The following is a 7,500-nucleotide window of genomic DNA, read 5'->3' as shown; positions in this document are numbered from 1 at the left end:
TACTTGGCTGAAAGCCATATTGTAAAAATTGTGCTCCTGGTTCTTTATAAAATGTGAGAGGCTGAATGGAATTAAGATCCTTTTCAAAATTGATGTTTTAAGCAAGTTGTGATACCAATAACTGTAAACCCAAGTTCATCATAATAGAGAAAATGCAAAATTTACCTCTTGCTTCTAAATTAAAATACTATATGTATTATCCAATATTTGCTGGATATGAGGGAGAACATTATAAATAGGAAACAATGCAAGGAAAGGTAGGGTCTCTACAATATCTAATTCACAGTCACTTTACCAATATTACAGACAAGTAACACAAAAATAGTACTGGTAACAATTATACATATCACCCTTTCCTATACACAAACATTAGCCAACACGTTTAAGTACGAAAAGAATTATATCGTTGTAACTTGGAAAGATCATCAAGGAAATTATGTCATAAAAGTATATACTATGTTCTGTAGTGCGTAAATGAACCTTTAAGGATTACACATTAAGGAAGACCACATGCTGGAGCAAACACACATAAGGATGTCATGGTGGATTTTGAAAATCTTACTGAGTGAGAAGCTGGAAAACAAAGAAACTAGGAAGGTGCCAGGGTGGCAACAATTACTGATATGATAAAAGAGTTAGTAAAGGTTGATATGGTATGGGTATGTGGTAAGGATGACTGAGGAGGAGGGTGTGAAGAGAGCTAGGGTGGAACCTGTTACGGGAGTAGACAGTCAAGAGGGAGACAAAGGTTTAGATGACATGAAAAAATGAAGGAAGTTTTGGAGAAGAGTTTAAAGGAAGATGCTTTTGATAATAGACAGCTGAAGAAGATGCATTAAGGCAACCAAGCCATCAGCTTAAGAGACAAGCAGTGGGGATGAAATTAATCAAGAACATATGAAAAGTACAAGGCAGAAAACAATGTAGGTGGGCCAAAAAAAGGTTGCATTTAAAACCCTTTAGTAAATTGTGCAGTCTCTAATGGAGATCTGCTCTTGTAATTCACCTATTAACAACTCTGACATTAAACAACAAAAATTACAGAAGGGCAGAAAGGAACTTGAGATGATAGATTCAAGACTGAAGTTTGTCTATACATACTTCAACTGTAATTATAGTAATGATGAAGGCCACTCAACAGTGGATTCAAAAATTAAGATATTAGAGCAGTGTGACAAACATGCAGGTCCAGGATAGAGCAAATTCAAACTCCATTTATACCTATATTAATAAGAAGACAATCTTTGACAGGCTCTCTTGAAAAAATGAATGAGATTTGCATAATAAATAAAATATTGTAGGGAAAAGAAAAAGGATAAGAAAAAAAGTGGAAGACCTCTTTAGTGCTACTCCAACTCTATCAAATATAAATTATACTAAAGCAAGATGAATGACTGGGAAGAAAATGTCCACAACCAAAATCTTGGGAGGAATAGGGATCAGACAGGGTTGCTTTTTTAGTGAGAGACAGGATGTGTGCAGAGGATTGTAATGCTTGCTTAATCAACTTACTAGCACATCATGATCAGTAATGTTCAAGAGAGCTTTTCATTCACACAAGCATAATGTGAAAGATGCAAAGGATGTATAGTATAGAAAGTAATCTGTTGAGGGATTAAATTTGTTTCATCACAGTCCAAGTTAATTGTATACAATTTCTATGGACAAGGAATATCCAACTGGATCAATTTGTCTTTCAAGTGTGAAAGGCTTCTACCAATCATACTCAGACTGTGCATGATACACTTCTCTTCTCCACTTTTGCTATGTGACTTGAGAGATTCAACATCGTCACTCTTCTTATAAATTCCTTTGCAGGAATTATCCGTTGTTACTTTTTTAATTCACATTATTTTTTAGCTCTATTTCATCACCTGTAAATTATTTGGGTTCAGCTGTGTATTAAATTCTGTAATTTTATCATATGTACTACTACAGATATAAAGTCATTAATAATCATTCATTGGAAATACTGTACACAAAAAGGATAAAATTGCCACTTCAAATAAAATTACCAATCAGATAATGAATGTAATTCAACAAAAAAGTAAGAGGAAAAGTCGATTGGAGATGAAGCTGTTCCAAATGTTTTGAAACAACACTGAATTAACCAAGTGAAATGACCTAAATGAGGACTGAATTAATTTTGGTATTAAAAAATTTATGGTACGTATTTATTTCCGTCTTTGAAAAATCATAATTAATTCATGACAGACATTTTTTTAATTGCAAGGAAAAAGAAAAGCAGATGAAAATTTGTGTTCAATACTAGACATCTGCACAGTATCAACAGTAGGGAAGAAAATCCAACTCTAGTCAGTCACAGGTGTGACATATGTAATACGCACACAAAACCCTTTCTCTCTCTGATCATCAATTGTTAACATGCATGAAGCCAATGTTTCTGCAAGTAAGACTTCACCACAGCTTACAGTCAGCAAGATCTCTCCATTGGTGGATAAAATAGGAAAGAGAACAGGGGAACAGATACAGTAATCTTCACAGCAGTGGATGGCCTAGATGCACAACTGTTCATAAGGTTGACTGATCAACGAGGCTTACTGCAGAAATTACTAGACAAATACAGTTGCACTTAGGAGAGAATGTCTACTCCTAGTCAATGCTAGAAAATCCCAAAAGAGTTTACATGAAACCAATATACTGTATGTCATCCTATTCCTGCTCAGAAACCACTACAGATCAAAGAGGCACTGTCAAAATAAGTAGTGATCTGCTTTGCCATACTATTCAGTGGAAGAGGAATTTTGGAGGAGTCATCTTCAGTGATGAGAAAACTTTTGACAGATCAATGTTGTGGACTGCAGAAATAATTAGACAAATAGTTGCACTTATGAGAGAATGTCAATTCCTAGTTAATACATTACTAGAAAAATCCCAAGTTAATACTAGAAAAATACACACGAGTTTACACAAGATCAACAATATACATCATCATATTCCTACTCAGAAACCAGTGCAGATGGCGGAAGAACTGTAAAAAATAAGCTGTGCTTTGCTTGGCAGTACCATTCGGTGGAAGAGGAGTTTTGCAAGATTTACCTTTACCGTGAGAAAAATTTAATTATAAATTGGGGAATATTTAATTTCAAAATGTTAAAAATTTAAAGTTTGCTAAAAACCGAGACAAAGTGAAAATATTTCATAGCAACAGTCAAGTAAAGTGTTTGTGAAAACTGAACTACAAAATTGACAATGGAAAAGGAAAGCCTAGATGGGGTCTAGGGATTTTATATGAAACGGATGCTGTTCATTTAAAAATAAATATCTGTGAATAATCTTGAATGACTTTACCATAACAAGCTTCCTTTCCAGTTATAATCTGAATAACTGCAGCTCTTTCAAGATGGATGGCTGCTGGTAATGTAGGGGAGCTAGTCAAAGTAAATGAACAGTTAAACAGCTGCAAGTACGTTGAAGTGCTGGAGTTTTGATTCTATTGGTGAGGGTGGTGTGATCAAAAGCAGAGCCAATGCATGTGGCAATGAATAATTCTCCAATCCATAATGCCAAAAGATGATTTAATAATCATCCAGATTTTATCTGTGGGGCTATATGATTCAGAACTGGAATGGCAGTCAAATCAAAACTATACAAAAACTATACAGAAATCACTTATGCTTAAACACCATGAAATTCAAATTGTCAAAACACTTGTAAGTTCTAGGTAATATGTACATCTATGAAATACAGGCAGTCCCCGGTTATCGGTGGGGGCTCCATTCTCAGAGGGGTGCTGATATGCGAAAACCGCCATTAACTGAAACTTGGTGATTTATGGCGCCGATATCAGCACTATAAGGGCCATTATGGCACTTCTGTTAGGTATATTATGACACCATAACTCATTATTGGTGCTTTATGGCATGCCATAAAGCTCCTTATAGCGCTGATAAACGGAACTTGGACTGTCATGGCGCCATAAATTGCTTATTTTATGGGGCTAGACAAGTGCCCTAACTACCAATAACCGGGGACTGCCTGTACTGAGAAGGAAGATATATAGCACATGAGAAACTTTTCTTTTTCTCTTCAAGTTATATTTCTAATTCTAGTTTTTGGTTTAAAAAAAATTGAAATTAATAGTCCAAATAATTTACAAAAACAAAATAGCCTATATTTATAAAGGTATCCTCTAATATTTAGTACTGTAGACCAACACTTAGTTCTTGTTTCATGAATATCACTGATTTCCAATACATAGGTCAGATTGAGAAGAGGTCTGTCCGAGAGAGGGGGAGAGGAGATGAAAGGCAGTAGACCCCACCCAAAGAACATCTACTAACCATTTCTCCCCTCAATGCAACTGCCATTTGGCCCAATGGCCCGCCAGGCATCCCCCTACCCGTGGCAATGGGAAAAGAGAGGCATCCCCGTATATGCAAAACATCTTTGTTATTTACATCTAGAAGCCTATCATTTTGTCTCAGACTATAAATATACATAGAAATATGAAAAAATTATATTTTTTATAATAAAACAATATTTTGTTTATACTTACCAAGTAATTGCATAGTTAAGTATTGCTAAGTACCGGTAGCTAAATTTTGAAAATCACGGCAGTGGTGTAGGTCTATACCTCGCTCACTACAGGGGGAATAGGTACACAACTCAGCAAAGAAGCTCAATTTTATTTATGCCTTTTCATCCATGACAGGGGAGGAGGGTGGGCTCCCATTATGTAATTACTTGGTAAATATAAACAAAACATTATATTATTATAAAAATATCTTTTTGTTAAAGTAACTTACCAAGTAATTAAATAGCTGATTCCCATATTGTTAGGAGGTGGGATTCATGGATGAACAACTATTGCAATTATAATTGATAAAAGCATGCAAATAGGAAAATCTTGCCAGCATTAACAATGATTGTTGTTTCCTTACCTGTTAGGAGAGCTATAGCAGACAAAACTGCCTCTGGTGCAGCTACTCTCAACTTAGTAGAGGTGTGGTGTAGACCAGGGTCACTTACTACATAGTGGGGGCCTTATAGCGAGGAATTCACCGAGCACTAGTAAAGCACAGACATTGCCCTGCCCTGGCGCAGTACCATGAACAACAACAAAAAGCCAGAATACTGACAAACTAGATTCACCAAATATCAAAAACGTTTCTATTTCTTCAAGATAATGATTCGCAAAGACTGACTTACATTTCCAGTATGTGGACTGGAGAATGTAAGCTAACAAAAGATTATCTGAAGGCCAGAGATGTCACCACTGCTCCAATCTCGTGAGCCTTTATCTTCAAAACAGGTAGAGCCTCCACTGCTAGCTGAGAATGGGTATCCCGAATGAGGTCTCTAAGAAAGAACAAAAGGGTGTTTTTAGAGAGAGGATGTGAGGGGTCCTTAACAGAGCACCACAAGCTATTGGAAGGTCCTCTAATGTTTTCAGCCCTGTGCATGTAAAACTTCAGAGCTCTCACTGGACAGTCTTCTCTCATCCTCCACTCCTACTACACTAGACAAGTTCTTGATAGTAAAAGAATGATAGACAAGTTCTTGATAGTAAAAGAATGAGGTTAAGGTATCATACAATTTTCGTTCTTAACGAGGAAGCCTAAAGTAAATGAGACTAAATTATCTCCATTAGAGAAACTAACCCTTTTATTTAGGGCTTAAATTTTGCTCACTCTTCTGGCCAAGACTAAAGCAATCTCTAATTAAATTCCTGAGGCAGAAGCTAGAGGTTCAAAAAGAGGACCAGACAGCCATTTCAGGGGCTACATCTAAATTCCATGATATATGCTGAGTGTCTTTACCTTTGCAGGTATCGAAAGACTTAATAAAGTCTGATAAGTCTTGATTTGAAGACAAATTCAATCCTGTGCCCCTAAATACAGAGCTTAGCATAGCCCTATATTCTGACTGTAGAAGACAATCCTCTAGATGTGTTTAGGTACAAATGAAAATTGGCAATCTCTGTCACAGATGTTTGATAAGAGGAGACTTGATTTCCTCTGCACCAAGCTCAGAAAATATTCCATTTGTATTTGTAGATGGAGGATGACTTTCTTCTACACTTTGAGATTGCCTCTGAAGCCGCTCTAGAAAAAATTTTTGCTCTGAAGAGTTGGACAAGTTTGAATCCTGTCAGAGCTAGAGTAGATGGTTCTTGGTGGAACCTTGGCATGTGTGGTTGTCCGAGCAGTTTTCGTCTTTGGGGCAGTAACCTGGGAAAATCTGCTAACAGACTTAACAGGTCCAGAAACCATTCCCTGAGAGGCCAGAAAGGAGCTATGAGGATCACTGATACATTCTCGTGTGACTGGAACTTTTGTAACATTGTAGCACCTCCCTGATCATTCCTAGGGCTGGAAAGGTATAAAGTTCCTAGTGTGACCAGTCCAGAAGCATGGCATCCACTACCCATACTGCTGGGTCTGGCACTAGAAAGCAATGCAGTGGAAGCCGGTGATCTTTGGCAGTTGCAAACAAATTGATCATCGGTCTCCCCCACAACTTCCAAAGGTCTAGGCAGACAGCTTGGATCCAGAGTCCATTCTGTAGGGATAACCTGATTTTTGCGACTGTGTTGGTCTTCTAACACATTCATCCTGCCCTACACAAACTTTGTCACTAGCTGTGTGTGATACAAGTGGGCCCAAAGGAGAAGGTCTCATGCTGCCTCGCAGAGAGAGAAAGAGTGGGCCCCTCCTTGCTTGGCAATGTACAAGAGGGCTGTAGTGTTGTCCAAGTTTACTGCTACTATCCGACCTCGGACTTCTGGAGCAAATGCTGGTAAACCTAGACTGATTGCAGTCAGCTCTTTCAGGTTGATGTGCCAAGCCTTTTGAGCTGAGTTCCAAATTCCTGAGACTTCCCTGTTGCCCAGAAGTGCTCCACAACCTATGTCAGATGCGTCTGCAAACAAGTTGAGCTCTGGGTTCAGAGGGGAAAGCGACTTTCCTTCCAGAAGTCTTCTCTTTGATCTCTACCAAAGCAGATGTAGTCTGACTTCCAGCGAAATCAGGAACAGGAAGTTGTCTGAGAACTTTTTCCTGTTCCACTGGGATCGATGGAAAAACTGAGGGATTCTCATATGAAGTCTGCCCAAGGAAACAAACTGTTTGATGGAGGATAATGTTCCAAGCAGGTTCATCCAATTTCTGGCAGAACACTTTGGGAAAGATAGGAATTTGTCTACTGTGTGAAGACATGACTCTACTCTCTTTGGGGAAGGAAAAGCCTGAAAAAGGAGAGTCCAGAATCAATCCCAAATGCACTATCCGTTGAGTCGGAACTAGTTGAAATTTTGGTAGATTGATTAGAAGACCGAGTTCCTGAGCTAACTTCAAAGTCTTTTGTATATCTCTCATGAAAGCTTAGTTCCATTGCAGAGCGATAAAGCAAATGGTTCAGATAAAGGGTGATGTTGACCCCCATCAGATGTAGCCAACCCACCAGAGGAGCCAGAATGAGAGTGAACACTTGGGGAGCCACAGATAGACTGAAGCATAGATTTGATCTTTACAGACA

General features: G+C 38.0%; 1 protein-coding gene across 1 annotated transcript in view; it reads right to left on the bottom strand.

The window, feature by feature from the left end:
• Positions 1–7,500, bottom strand: part of LOC135216294 (bridge-like lipid transfer protein family member 1) — a 661,298-nt gene that overhangs the window by 94,819 nt on the left and 558,979 nt on the right. The gene's annotated exons all lie outside the window — the stretch shown is intronic.

This window comes from Macrobrachium nipponense, chromosome 6 (genome assembly GCF_015104395.2).
Source record: "Macrobrachium nipponense isolate FS-2020 chromosome 6, ASM1510439v2, whole genome shotgun sequence".
In the NCBI taxonomy this organism is placed as follows: domain Eukaryota; kingdom Metazoa; phylum Arthropoda; class Malacostraca; order Decapoda; family Palaemonidae; genus Macrobrachium; species Macrobrachium nipponense.
This window is presented reverse-complemented; position numbering and strand designations above follow the sequence as displayed.